We start from the raw sequence: 13,707 nt of genomic DNA, 5'->3' as shown, positions 1-13,707 counted from the left end.
GTGCACCTGTGTATTTTCTGGAACAGAATTCTCAGAAGAGATGTGACCTTGCAAAAATTTATAAAATAAGCACTACTCAGAATGTGGTCTGCAGACTGGTAGCATCAGACTCACCTGGGATCTTGTTAGACATGAAAATCCTGGGGCCTGATTCCAGACTTTCTGAATGACAATGTCTGGGAACAAAGCCCAGGAATCCGTTTTTATAAGCTCCCAAGGTTATTCATCTGCATGCAAAAGTTTAAGAAGCATCTAGAAGCTGGATGAGTTCTAAGCTTCTCACCAACTTGAAAATCTTTGCCGGCTTTGTAAAAGAAAGAAAGGAAAAGAAGAAGGTATTGGTAAAGATTACCAGAAAAGAGAAAAGTCACCAAGAGGTAATGGGAACTTAGACTATCATGGTCAGATTTTAAACCTAGATAATCAAGAGAACAGAACTGTATTTGATAGAAATAGAGAAGCTTTGTTGGCTGTTTGGCATGCAATAGGGCACTGGACCAAACACAACTCATTGATGAACTGATTTTTCTTCCTGGCATTGTTCTTATAGACTTAGGAGCAAGACAGTTCAATGCACCTTTGTGCGTCAAGTTATTCTAGGATAACTCAACTAATTAGAACTATTTGAATACTGAATAGCTGATCAGAAGTAGAGAGTGTTTAGAATGAAACTTTTGGCAAAATCAAAGATAACATGATATATTGATGTGTGTGTGTGTAGCAATAATAATAATAATCAGTTCAGCTCAGTCCTGTCTGACTGTTTGCAACCCCATGGACTGCACCACACCAGGCTTCCCGTCCACCACCAACTCCAGAAGCTCGCTCAAACTCATGTCCATCGAGTTGGTGATGCCATCCAACCATCTCATCCTCTGTCGTCCTCTTCTCCTCCTGCCTTCAATTTTTCCCAGCATCAGTGTCTTTTCCAATGAGTCAGTTCTTCGCATCAGGTGGCCAGAGTATTGGAGTTTCAGCTTCAACATCAGTCCTTCCAGTGAATATTCAGGACTGATTTCCTTTAAGGATATAATTTATAGTAATAATAAAGCCTAAAACAGGGATTTCCACAGGTGAAAAGCGTAATTATTTGATGAATAAGTGTAATGTAAAATTCCTAGTTCAGAGGCAACATTGTTTTAAATTTTTAAACAGAGCATTGAGAAATGAGCAAAAACGGTTAACAGAACATGCACATGTGAACCTTGACTAATTTTGACAAAAGCTTTCCAGTTCTACAAACCAAAAGTTACCCTTAAAGTAAATGAAACCAACTCCTTTGATTCAAGAAAGGGAAAAGATATGCAGATTGAAAAGAACTTTTAACTCTGTCTACACTATCATTAAGTGTACTTAGATTTGCACCATATAATTATTATGATTGTAGCAATTAATCAATCAACTGATTAACATGTAGGGTCAGCAGGATCCAGTGATCTTATCTTGAAGCTTGAATTAATTAATTACACTTTCTTCAGCAGTATTATTTTCTATTTGTGTACCCAGTTTGTACAAGTTGCCCTTATTGACAAAATGTGGTTTAGTCTCTGTACTTATCACAGCAGGTATGAGCACTCACTAAGGTACTTTTGCTGATATAGTCAGAATCATAAAGAAACAGAAACATTTTCAATACTTTCTGAAGTAATTGCTGTTATTTTTCATCATTTAATGTGTTATACAAATAATACAAATTAGCAACATTCTTGTGAATGATTTTTAGCATAAGATCACAGAACAAGAACTTCTCTGTCAGAATAAGACCAATTCAGTTATAGTATTATAAATCATATAACAATTACATTATTCAGATAATTTAGCTTATATTGCAAAAAAATGCCCAAACCTGCACCTTGCAAGCACACACTTTTTATTAAAATATTTTAAAATTTTTTCAAATATATTACCTCTTTTGCTAACTTTTTGTGAAATGTTTAAAGCTGAATGAGGAAATTGAAGCTAAAACCCATGAAATGTTTTTTCCAGAGCTTACCAGATAGATCACTAAGAGCAGTACTGGAATAGAACAGCTTATTCACCAAATATGTATTGAATGACTTCTTATGGACATGATATACTGAACGTTAAAAATGGTAAGATGAACAGGACAGGGTACCACTTTTATGAAGTTCACAGGCCAGCAGCGAAACAGACATGTGACAGGATCTTTACAGTACAAGGGCAACCCCACAATGAAGACATGAAAGGACCTGAGCTAACAAAGGGTCTCTCTTCCACTGCTCATGGTGTTTCAAGATGACATCCTTGATGACGATGCTCCAAATGAAAGAAGATAGAACACAAAAGCAATAAATGCATTGCGATTTGAGACCTGTTGCATATGTTAAAGCTGGCTTTTTTCCCCCCTTTTTACTAGAAGCCACTTATTAGCAGGGCCTGTCTCAGTTGGAGGTTCTGCCTTTTTGCTTACAGACTGTCTGACGCCTTTATAAAGTGGGCCGCTATATTGGTGATTACTGCACACCAGGGTGGTCTATGAGCTGCTTTTTTCTGCCATGCCACAGTTAGACAGAATCTTCTGAAGTTCTGGTCTCATATGTCCTTGGAGAATGGTTAGTGTTTCCTAAGAAGCTTAAGTCTGGATGATTTACATGTAACATTTTAAACTCCTGTTGTGTAATGCCTGGACTGAGATTTATATATACTGAATACAGTTTTTCAGGTCTGTGCGTGACATTAAGTTATGTATTGTATCATTTACCCCCATTTATACATTTGGCTGGAGAAGATGTTCGTAGGATGCGCAGTAATGAGGGTCTGAAAATTCTGTATTCTACCCTCAAGTATTAATACCATCATGTGCGTAGATGTTCCAGCTCCTTAGGATAATCTCATAATCAAGTGATTAAGTGTTTTGTCAACCCAAGTTAGATGTGTTTAATCCTGACGTGAAAAGACAAAAGAGAGAGGCAACTGGGAGAAGTTAAAATTCGAAAAGGTCAGAATTCCTGACCGGGGTTAGTTTTCTCCCATTAACTTTTTTGCTTTCTTCCAAGTAAACAGCCTATTTCCTGGATATGAGAGTTTGTCAAATGATCTAAAAAAATTCTGAAAACAATTTCAATCTATGAATGAAAAATAAAAACTTATACTCACTCTCATGAGCATTAAAAGATAGTAATATGTGAAGATCCATTGAAATGTGATTATCAAGCTACACTGACTCAAACCAGAAGACCCAGAATGTAGTATGTCTACTAGACTACATGTGGTAGCAGTGTGCGTGGTTTTGAGTGTGTATGTGAGATGTATCATTGCCATAGTGTAAAAGAGTTGAATTAGCTTCCACTTGACTAGATGAGAGCTCTTAGTTCTTATTTTGAAAGCAATCAATTGAGCATGGTTAATTAGGATATCACCAAGTAGTTAAGGAAAAAAAAAAGGCAAGCCACTTATTAGAAAGTATATTTTAAATCTGCTCACATTACAGTGCTGATCGAAGGATTATGAAAAGAATTCACCAAAACTGTGGTTGTTAGGTGCTTTCTGCACAAACACATTTTTCTTCAATTAGAGCAAATTATTATAGTTATTTTATGTGGTAATACAGGGCTGCCTTTATGAGAATCATTGAGTCATAAACAAAGGACACATTCCAATCTTCCGAGTAATAATTGTAAAGGGATGAGCCAAAAAGATCTCATTTGGGGAAAGATTATCTTTAATTCTGTTTTTATTCTATCTATCAGCACTCGATTAACTCAATTTACGAATATTCATAACTTTTTGAAATGTTAAATTACAGTAAAAAATTCAAAATGACTAGCAAGATTTACTAGCTATCTGAGATTTATACTGTACTGTATCATTTTTTCAAGGTATGCCTTTCACTTGAAAGTATTTCAGTGTCCTGAAGAAAACTGTCTCTCACTAACATGGAAAATGAGAACAGACTCCATATTTTCATACACATGCCTTCTTCATTATGTTCTATGTCTGTGTAACACTCTTCAAAATAGTTCCAGAAATCTAACAGCTGGAGAGGGCTGAGTATTAATACTCAAAATATCAATCCACTCTAACTATTGTTACTCTACCACCACCCAGATTGTCCCCCACAAATACTAATAAGATAAATGCAAGTCTTCTTAAACTTGGACAAGGTTGAACATTTACATAATTTGAGATCTGAAAGCAAAAGCCCAAAAGCAAAGTCCATGTTTTCTTATAATGCTTGAATGCCTTCTCATTCCCGTTTCTAGATTTGAACCGTAACCCTCTTGCATGCATTAACTTGAGAGTTACTGTGACCACAGTATTCTATTAGTCGTGTGCTTCAATGAGAGAAAATACAAATGTTAAAATTTTACATTCATGCCTTAATTTTTTGAATACAGTATTGGGCAAGTGTTAAATAGTGAACTCAGATTTTAACATAGTTTTTCTTCCTTCAAAGACTCTCAACATTTTCAAGAGAAATTTGCTATGTGTTTTTATGCTAAGGATAAGTTATTTGTCCTTCTTCTCATGTCTGAACCTAAGCAAGTGGGACTGGATTATGCTCAGATCCACATGTTGAAAGTGGACATGGGGAGTCTTTGCCTATTTATGTCAACCTGATTCTTTGGGAGATTTGGGTTGTTTTTTTTTTTTCCCTTCCCCTCTCCCCTTTTATTATAAAAATACTTCAATTACCCTGCAAATAAGTGAGAATCTAGGCAATAATCTAGATTATAAAACATAATAGCTTTAAATTTTCAAATGAAAATAGTTGCCTGATATCCAAAAGTTATTCCCATCATTGGCTCTAATCAAATATAAAATTTCCTGTGATTTCTACCCAACCAAATTTTTCCAAAAAAATAAAATCCTAGCTCATAAATATGCATTGTTAGCACATGTCTACATCTTTATTACATTTTTCTATTTTTAAATTTGTTCGCCATCCTGGGAGTGAACAGAAGAGTGGTCTTTACAATTCAACTATATAAGAGGATCATATGTGTATTTACATAATGAGACATAGGAAGAATATCTGATTCAGCCCACTGGCCTCGCTGTAATACCAGCCTCAGAGTGAAAACCACACATGCGGTCCCACACCAAGTGACTTATAAGCAAATCGAGGGATTTCTCTGACTTTACTAAATAACCTCTAATCATTGAATCAGTCCATCTTAAAGGAAATCAGTCCTGAATATTCATTGGAAGGACTAGTGCTGAAGCTGAAACTCCAATACGTTGGCCACCTGATGCGAAGAACTGACTCATTGGAAAAGACCCTGATGCTGGGAAAGATTAAAGGAGGAAGGAGAAGGGGACAACAGAGGATGAGATGGTTGGATGGCATCACCGACTCAATGGACATGAGTTTAAGTAAGCTCCAGGAGTTAGTTGGTGATGGACAGGGAAGCCTGGCATGCTGCAGTCCATGGGGTCACAAAGAGTCGGACACAACTGAGCGATTGAAATGAAATGAATGTACTTACTATGTTTTGACATACTCAAGGTCAGAGAATGCGAAGTATCTCCTGATAATTGCTGCCATTTCTTTTTCAAATAGTGTATAAAAAGCAAAACCTCATGTGAGCAACAAGCATAATTGTCTTCTGTTTCATTCATCATTATCAACATCACAATCAACATCATTATCATCTATGTAATCAGTTAAGTAACCAGCATGTGGTTCTATCCTCTAATCTCTATTTGTTGAAGAAGCAAGAGGCTGAAATTCAGCTCTCTTGTTCATTTCAAAACAGTTGTCAGATTCTTCCTTGGACTGGAAAAGAAAACTTTGGAGAAATTGACATCTCATTCACTGGTTAGGAAGTAAATATGGAAGCGCAAAATGGCATTTTTAAACAAAACTGCTTTCCTGACCATAACTGAATTTTCACATTGTCAGCACTTCCATTATAAACATTTTTTTTTTTTTAAGTTGGGAGTTTATAACGCAAATGTAAAGATTTGCTATGGGCTAAATCTCAACCCAAGAGCAAATGTTTATACCAATTTTGAAAACAATCAGCTTGCCCATTTGTAGTTATGCATGTGTTCATCATCTGTTATTGCTTGTCCAATGCTCTCCAACTTCTGGGAGGAAAAGCAGACATCTGGAGAGAAGAAACAGTGTTTGCTCTCTGGCAGATGTAGTCTGTTTTCCACAATCATTGAATAAGGAAGGTATTGAATAAATCTGTGCCCTTTAATATAGGGGAATGAAAATTACAACATTCTGCGTGCATACCAATACTGTTGAAATACATAACAGTCTAAGAATTGTTCACTTTGGGTCATTAGAATTCATAGTTATACCCATTTTACAGACGGAAGGAACTGGGATACTACCGTGAATCACAGCAGTGAAAGCACCTCTCTTATAAAGTACCTCATACTACAGGGATTGCAAGAGTTAAATGAAAAATAATCATTTTGGTACAAAGTATCCTTTCCTAAGAAAAATTAATATTTTCCAAAAGATTGTAAATAAACTTGCATTTTCATATTGTTGGAGCATTTTTTCCTCTTTTAAATTCCTTTATTAACCTAAGTTTTCAATTGCATACATCCTTAATCACTCAGTCATGTCCAACTATTTGCAACCCTTTGGACTGTAGCCTGCTGGGCTCTTCTGTCCATGGGATATTTCAGGCAATACTTGAGTGGGTTTCCTTTTCTAGAGAATCTTCTCGACCCCTGTCTTCTCAAACTCATGTCTTCTGTGTGTCTCCTGCATTGCAGGCAGATCCTTTACCCGCTAAGCCATTGAGGAAGTCCAAATGTTCAATTAGCACTCTGCAAAAAAAAAAAAACAAAAACAATTATCAGAAACTCATTTATATCAGGAACAACATTGAAAAGTTTCCCTAGATGTGGGTCCTGATGAGCTGAAATATCAAGGCTGGCTACAACTATTTTTTTCAAAATAATATGATAAAATTTCTGTGGGTCTTTTTGTCACCTACATTGTATGACACCATGAGTGATAAAGGGCAAATACGGTTTACCACGAAAAGAGTGGGTTCACAAGTGAGTTTGGCTCAAATTAGCTCCTCAGATCAAGCAAATAATTTGTCCTCTCAAATTTGATGTTCGAGGTTATCAAACGAAGTGATTTCTAACCACCTCAACCTACTGTAAAGTTCATGGTTCTCTAGTGCTAAACTTTACAGATTACCTTCTTCACAAGTCTGCTGTTTCTTAGTGAATCAAGCCAAGACTCTTGCCTGATTCTCCTGTAGTCTTTTATACTCTACCCAGTAAGTATTCTCTTTGTCAAGGACCCAGCCAAATGAAAGAGGCAGGCAAGCACCTTTGTCTTGTTTTGAGGAAGGTAAAATCAAAGATCCTTATATATAGCAAATCCTTATTGCCAACACAATGTATTTGGTATTGGTGAGGAATTCTACAGTACTGTTGACAAAATAAAATTCTTGGCTTAATCTGTCATATATTTGGTGGCACTTAGTATACCTTGGACTTCCCAGGTGGCACTAGTAGTAAAGTACATGCCTGCCAATGCAGGAGACATAAGAGACATGGGTTTGATCCCTGAATCTGGAAGATCCCCTGGAGGAGGGCATGGCAACCTACTCAAGTATTCTTGCCTGGAGAATCCCATGGACAGAGGAGCCCTAGGGTCTCCAAGAGGCAGACACGACTGAAGCAATTTAGCATGCATGCATGCATAATTACATAGCTCCCATCACATGACTCATTTTCCCCCAAATCAGCACAACCTCATATGTTGTCCATTTTTACTGTGCTGGAAATATATTTTAGTGGTGACCTGGAGGAATCTTGGAGGAAAATCCTATATATCAATGTACTGCTGCTGCTGCTGCTAAGTTGCTTCAGTCGTGTCCGACTCTGTGCAACCCCATAGACAGCAGCCCACCAGGCTCCCCCGTCCCTGAGATTCTCCAGGCAAGAACACTGGAGTGGATTGCCATTTCCTTCTCCAATGCATGAAAGTGAAAAATGAAAGGGAAGTCACTCAGTCGTGTCCAACCCTCAACGACCCCATGGACTCCAGCCTTCCATCCATGGGATTTTCCAGGCAAGAGTACTGGAGTGGGGTGCCATTGCCTTCTCCAATCGATGTACTAGTAGATTTTTTATTACACAAAATCATCAATTACTTATGCCTTCTCATCAGCAAAAAAAAAAAAAAAAAAAGTCAAATATAATGGGTTTACTGCAATGCAGATGCCCTGGCCTTGCCCATTAAAGACCAAGGGTACATGTTAAGTCTGGTTGCTGTTGTTGTATGTTTGTTTTTGATAAAAGCTATAGTAGTAAAAACTAAAAATGCACAGTATTAGAGCATGCCATGTGAATTTTTCTCCAGCTGTGTTAAGATATTATTTGGGACACAAATTTAGTACACAATTTGATGAGTTTCACACAGTGAGATATGTGTACACCATGAAATCAGCAGCACAGTCAAAATACTGAGCTCATCCTTAACCCCCAAAATGCTCCCCATGTCCTTCAGTAATTCCTTCCCTCCACCTCTAGTGCCCTTCTCCATAACAAATGATTTCCATTCCATCACTATAGGTTTGTTTTATTTTCTCAAGTACTGTATAACTAGAATTATGTAATGAATATGCTTTTTTGTCAGTTCATTCCATATGGAGCAATTATTTCAAAATTCTTCCATGTTGTAGATATTGGGATTTACTTTTAGTGCTAAGTAATATTCTACTGTTTGGCTATATCACAGTTTGCTCATGGATGTACCTGTTGGTAGACATTTGGATTGTCAAGTTTTGGGTTATTACAAGTAAAGTTGCTATGAGCATTTGTGTATTAGCCTTTGTATGTAAATATACTTTCATTTCCCTTGTGTATATACCTAGAACTAGAACAGCTAGGTCATATGATTATGAATATTTAACTTTAAAAATTGTCAAACTATATTTCAGAGTAGCTATATCATTTTTCATTCTCACCAGCAGTATGTGGAAGTTGCAATTCTCCTCATCTTCATCAACATAAGAATAGTCCATCTTCTTAATTTTTGCAGTTCTATCAGGTTTGTAGAGGTGTTCCATTGTGGTTGTTATTTGCATTTCTCTAATGGCCAACAGGAGCAGTGACTCCACAAGAGACTGACCCAGACTTGCCTGTGAGTGTCCAGGAGTCTCCAGTGGAAGTGTGGGTTGGTGGTGGAAGTGGTGGGTGGGTGGGCTGCTGCAGGGTTGGGGGCACTGAGTGTAGCAGTGCGTGCATGGGACCTTTTGAAGGAGGTCTCCATTATTTTCAGGCTTCCCTGGTGGCTCAACTGGTAAAGAATACACCTGCAATGTGGGAGACCTGGGTTCGATCCCTGGGTTGGGAAGATCCCCTGGAGAAGGAAGAGGCTACCCACTCCAGTATTCTGGCCTGGAGGATTCCCTGGACTGTGTAGTCCATGGGGTCCCAAAGAGTTGGACACAACTGAACAGCTTTCACTTCACTTCACTTCCATTATCTTCATTACCTTCACCATAGTTTAACCTCAGGTCAAAAGCAGGGAGGGAACACAGCCCTGCCCATCAACAGAAAATTGGATTAAAGATTTACTGAGCATGGCCCTGCCCTTCAGAACAAGACCCAGTTTCCCCCTCAGTCAGTCTCTCCCATCAGGAAGCTTTCATAAGCCTCTTATTCTTCTCCATCAGAGGGCAGACAGACTGAAAACCACAATCACAGAAAACTAACCAGTCTGATCACATGGACCACAGCCTTATCTAACTCAATAAAACTATGAGCCATGCCATGTAGGGCCACCCAAGGCGGACGGGTCATGGTGAAGAGTTCTGACAAAATGTGGAGAAGGAAATGGCAAACCACTTCAGTATTCTTGCCTTGAGAACCCCATGAACAGTATGAAAAGGTAGAAAGATAGGACAGCAGTGTGTAGAAGTTGCAATTCTCCTCATCTTCATCAACATGAAGAGATATGTGTACACTTCATATGCTACTGGAGATCAGTGGAGAAATAACTCCAGAAAGAATGAAGAAATGGAGCCAAAGCAAAAACAACACCCAGTTGTGTATGTGACTGGTGATGGAAGTAAAGTCCAATGCTGCAAGAGGAATATTGCATAGGAACCTGGAATATTAGGTCCACGAATCAAGGCAAATTGGAAGTGGTCAAATAGGAGATGGCAAGAGACAACATCGACATTCTAGGAATCAGTGAATTAAAATGGACTGGTATGGGTGAATTTAACTCAGATGACCTCTATATCTACTACTATGGGCAAGAATCCCTTAGAAGAAATGGAGTAGCCATCATAGTCAAAAACCGAGTCTGAAATGCAGTACTTGGATGCAATCTCAAAAATGACAGAATGATCTCTATTCGTTTCCAAGGCAAACCATTCAATATCATAGTAATCCAAGTCTATGCCCTGACCAGTAATGCTGAATAACCTGAAGTTGAACGGTTCTATGAAGACCTTCAAGACCTACTAGAACTAACACCCAAAATAAGATGTCCTTTTCATTACAGGGGAAAGGAATGCAAAAAGAGGAAGTCAAGAAATACCTGGAGAAAAGAAGAAATATGGCCTTGGAGTACAGATGAAGCAGGGAAAAGGCTAATAGAGTTTTGCCAAGAGAATGCACTGGTCATAGCAAACACCCTCTTCCAGCAACACAAGAGAAGACTCTATACATAGACATCACCAGATGGTCAATACCAAAATCAGATTGATTATATTCTTTGCAGCCAAAGATGGAGAAGCTCTGAACGGTCAGCAAAAAAAAGACCAGGAGTTGACTGTGCTTCAGATCATGAACTCCTTATTGCCAGATTCATACTTAAATTGAAGAAAGTAGGGAAAACCACTAGACCATTCAGGTATGACCTAAATCAAATCCCTTATGACTATACAGTGGAAGTGACAAACAGATTCAAGGGATTAGATCTGATAGACAGAGTGCCTGAAGAACTATAGAGAGAGGTTTGTGACATTGTACAGGAGGCAGGGATCAAGACCATCCCTAAGAAAAAGAAATACAAAAAGGCAAAATGGTTGTCTAAGAAGACCTTACAAATAGCTGTGAAAAGAAGAGAAACAAAGGCAAAGGAGAAAAGGAAAGATATACCTATTTGACTGCCGAGTTCCAAAGAACAGCAAAGAGAGATAAGAAAGACTTCCTCAGTGATCAGAGCAAAGAAATAGAGGAAAACAATAGAATGGAAGCACTAGAGGTCTCTTCAAGAAAATTAGAGATACCAAGGGAACATTTCATGCAGAGATAGGCACAAAAAAAGGACAGAAATGGTACGGACCTAACAGAAGCAGAAGATATTAAGAAGAGGTGGCAAGAAAACACAGAAGAACTATACAAAAAAGATCTTCATGACCCAGATAATCACAATGGTGTGATCACTCACCTAGAGCCAGACATCCTGGAATGCAAAGTCAAGTGGGCCTTAGGAAGCATCACTATGAACAAAGCTAGTGGAGATGATGGAATTCCAGTTGACCTATTTCCAATCCTAAAAGATGGTGCTGTGAAAGTGCTGCACTCAATGCTGGCAAATTTGGAAAACTCAACAGTGGCCACAGGACTAGAAAAGGTCAGTTTTCATTCCAATCCCAAAGAAATTCTAAAGAATGCTCAGACTACTGCACAATTGCACTCATCTCACATGCTAGCAAAGTAATGCTCAAAATTCTACAAGCCAGGTTTCCACAGTACGTGAACTGTGAAATTCCAGATGTTCAAGCTGGATTTAGAAAAGGCAGAGGAACCAGAGATCTAATTGCCAACATCCATTGGATCATCAAAAAAGCGAGAGAGTTCCAGAAAAACATCTATTTCTGCTTTATTGACTATGCCAAAGCCTTTGACTGTGTGGATCACCACAAACTATGGAAAATTCTTTAAGAGATGGGAATACCAAACTACCTGACCTGCCTCCTGAGAAATCTGTATGCAGGTCAGGAAGCAACAGTTAGAACTGGACATGGAACAACAGACTGGTTCCAAATTGGGAGAGGAGTACATCAAGGCTGTATATTGTCATCCTGCTTATTTAACTTATATGCAAAGTACATCATAAGAAATGCTGGACTGATGAAGCACAAGCTGGAATCAAGATTGCCGGGAGAAATATCAATAACCTCAGATATGCAGGTGACACCACCCTTATTGCAGAAAGCAAAGAAGGACTAAAGAGCCTCTTGATGAAAGTGAAAGAGGAGAGTGAAAAGAGTTGGCTTAAAACTCAACATTCAGAAAACTAAGATCATGGCATCTGGTCCCATCACTTCATGCAAATAGATGGGGAAACAATGAAAACAGTGACAGACTTTATTTTTGGAAGCTCCAAAATCACTGCAGATGGTGACTGCAGCCACGAAAGTAAAAGACGCTTGCTCCTTGGAAGAATAGTTATGATCATCCTAGACAGCATATTAAAAAGCAGAGACATTACTTTGTCAACAAAGGTCCGTCTAGTCAAAGCTATGGTTTTTCCATTAGTCATGTATGTATGTGAGCATTGGACTATAAACAAAGTTGAGTGCTGAAAAAATGATGCTTATGAACCGTGGTGTTGGAGAAGACTCTTGAGAGTCCCTTGGACTGCAAGGTGAGCCAACCAGTCCATCCTAATGGAAATCAGTCCTGGGTGTTCATTGGAAGGACTGATGCTGAAGCTGAAACTCCAATACTTTGGCCACCTGATGCGAAGAACTGACTCATTGGAAAAACCCTGATGCTGGGAAAGATTGAAGGCAGGAGGAGAAGGGGACAACAGAGGATGAGATGGTTGGATGGCATCACCAACTCAATGGACATGAGTTTGTGTAAACTCTGGGAGATGGTAATGGACAGGGAAGCCTGGCGTGCTACAGTCCATGGGTCACAAAGAGGCATACACGACTGAGTGGCTAAACTCAACTGAATCGCCAATAATATTGAGCATCTTTTCATGTGATTATTTGCAGTTTTTATGTCTTCTTTGGTGAATGTCTGTTCAAATTTTGGTCATTTTTTTTTATCAGATTGATGAGTTTTCAGATTTCTGATGTGTTTGTAAAGGTGCTTATTCTAGATATAGATCTATTCTTGCATATATGTTTTGCTAATATTTTCTTCTTTTCAGTTATTCAATCATGTCCAACTGTGTTCGGCCCATGGACTGTAGCTCCCTGCCAGGCTCCTCTGTCCATGAAATTTTCTAGGCAGGAATGCTGCAGTGGGTTGCCATTTCCTACTCCAGAGGATCATCCTGACCCAGGGCTGGATCCCATGTCTCTTGCACCTTCTGCATTGGCAGGCGGATTCTTTACCACTAGTGCCACTTGGGAAGCCCATTTTCTCCTAGTTTGTGTCTTTTCATTTTCCCAGCAGTGTATATTAGAAACTGAAGCTCTGAAATTTAATGAAGTTTAATTTATAAATTTAGTACTTTTATGAATCATGCTTTCTGTGTCATCTAAGAAATGTTTGCCTTACCCCATGTCACAAAGATTCTCTAAGTTATCTTCCTGAAGTTTTGTAGTTTTAGATTACATTAGATCTATGATCCAGTTTGAGTTATTTTTTAAAACTTTTATTTTGTGTTTGGGTATAGCCATTTAACAATGTTGAGATAGTTTTAGGTGAACTGTGAAGGGATTCAGCCATACCTCTCAATTACATAAGATGGAGAGGTAAAAATTGAAATCCACATTTTTGCCTGTAGGTATCCAATTTTTTCAGGACTCTTGTTAAAAATACTATCCTTTTTTCATT

The 13,707-nt window shown here is 38.4% G+C and overlaps 1 protein-coding gene and 1 long non-coding RNA gene across 6 annotated transcripts in view; one reads left to right on the top strand and one right to left on the bottom strand.

The window, feature by feature from the left end:
• Nucleotides 1-13,707, top strand: part of ARHGAP15 (Rho GTPase activating protein 15) — a 698,570-nt gene that overhangs the window by 572,246 nt on the left and 112,617 nt on the right. The window lies entirely within an intron of this gene.
• LOC102415958 overlaps nucleotides 6,478-13,707 on the bottom strand; it is a 141,530-nt gene continuing 134,300 nt past the window's right edge. For 2 of the 3 annotated variants that reach the window (XR_006548265.1, XR_006548266.1), the window contains exon 2: nucleotides 6,478-6,756. This is a non-coding gene — a long non-coding RNA (uncharacterized LOC102415958). Of the gene's footprint in view, nucleotides 6,757-8,918; nucleotides 9,133-13,707 lie in introns of those variants that run through there. The other variant, XR_006548267.2, reaches the window with a different exon arrangement.

This window comes from Bubalus bubalis, chromosome 2, assembly GCF_019923935.1.
Source record: "Bubalus bubalis isolate 160015118507 breed Murrah chromosome 2, NDDB_SH_1, whole genome shotgun sequence".
NCBI lineage: Eukaryota > Metazoa > Chordata > Mammalia > Artiodactyla > Bovidae > Bubalus > Bubalus bubalis.
The sequence above is the reverse complement of the archived record's forward strand: the minus strand, read 5'-3'. Positions and strand labels throughout refer to the sequence as shown.